Genomic DNA, 1,507 nt, shown 5'->3' with positions numbered 1-1,507 from the left:
TTTGTCGACGGATTGCGCGACGGCTTACGACTGATGCAAATCCGTCGAATATCCGTCGCATATATCTAAAGCGACGGAATTTCCGTCGCAACATCCGTCGGTAAATACAATTTTCCTTGTAGTGGCATAAAAAGGTCAAAATCTAAAATAATATAAAAATCCACGCGGACAAAATACCTACGAAAAGTGGGTCCAACCATGAGGATTCTTTAATTTTGTCTTGGGAACTGGTCACAACCATTTTTTTACGACTGGAGTACGATTTATCTACCACCATAGAATTTTTGTAAATTTGTTCAAAAGATCGCGAATTTCGATTTAGTTTTGTCAAATGATGATGGAATTCATGATATTAATCGATTTGGATTAATATTTTTAATAAATTTCAACAAATTTAGAATTTTGATTCATTTCATATAATTTAGTTGAATATGTGAGTAGTTAGTTAATATACATTTAGTGTTACATATCAACAAATGTACAAAATTTTAATTAATTTGTGATTGTGACCTAAAACTAATTCTCTTCACATAATTTGTTTATATTCTTCATCTGTGGATTCCTTATCGACAAAATACAAATTTTAATCGGAAATTTTAGTTGATATACGAAGTCGCAAATAAGTCGTAGTTAAGTCGTAATAAATTCGAAAAATTTATTCGAGAAGCAAACGTGCATAAAAAAGGTCAAAATCTAAAATAATATGAAAAGTCACGTGGACAAAATACCTACGAAAGGTAGCCTGCCCGCAAAAGTGTTCTTTCAAATAAAAAAGGCCCACGTTTTTTTAATTTAACATTAAGGGTATTTTTGATATTTTGAAAGCAAGGAGATTTAAGTAATTTACCCAAAATACTAGTGTACAATTTGTTAAAAATTTCCGTCCCTATTTTGTAGGTGTACGTGTGTAATTGATGCGACCCAGATAGTGCATTTTAGAAAAATTGCCTCACGGGTGAGCAAGGTTAGGGGGTATATGTTGGGTTTCCTGGGATCTCTAGAGCGAATCCTATTCCTAAGAGATCGATTCTAGGGTTTGCGCAGTGGATATAAAACAAAAAATTAATAAACCCTAGAACCATGCTTCTAATGAATCGTAGACACGTTAGAACGCTTACCTCAATCGATCCGGGGCCTGTATCAATCGAAGAACACGTCTGATCACGAAAGGCAGGAAGATTACCTCGCCCTCTACACGTATCCACACCTCGGGATGGATTCCAACGATTGGAACTTGTCTGCTAGGACTCGAATCTGCTATTCGATTTGTGCTTCGAGAAAAACGGACTTTGATCACACTCTCAATCTCTTGGATCTCTCCAAAAGTCTGCTAAGAGTGTTCTGAAGTCGGCTCTCTTTCTCTCCTTTTCATTAGGGTTTTTAATCTCCCTTTTATAAAGTGATTTAACCCTAATTTCGGTTTAATTTCGGATAAACACGAAGCCCGGAACGGACGGTCAAGAAAAGCACGTGGACCGTCCGTTCCAGTACGTAGAACGGACGGTCT

This window comes from Tarenaya hassleriana, unplaced genomic scaffold, assembly GCF_000463585.1.
Source record: "Tarenaya hassleriana unplaced genomic scaffold, ASM46358v1 Cleome192, whole genome shotgun sequence".
Lineage (NCBI taxonomy): Eukaryota > Viridiplantae > Streptophyta > Magnoliopsida > Brassicales > Cleomaceae > Tarenaya > Tarenaya hassleriana.
The sequence above is the reverse complement of the archived record's forward strand: the minus strand, read 5'-3'. Positions refer to the sequence as shown.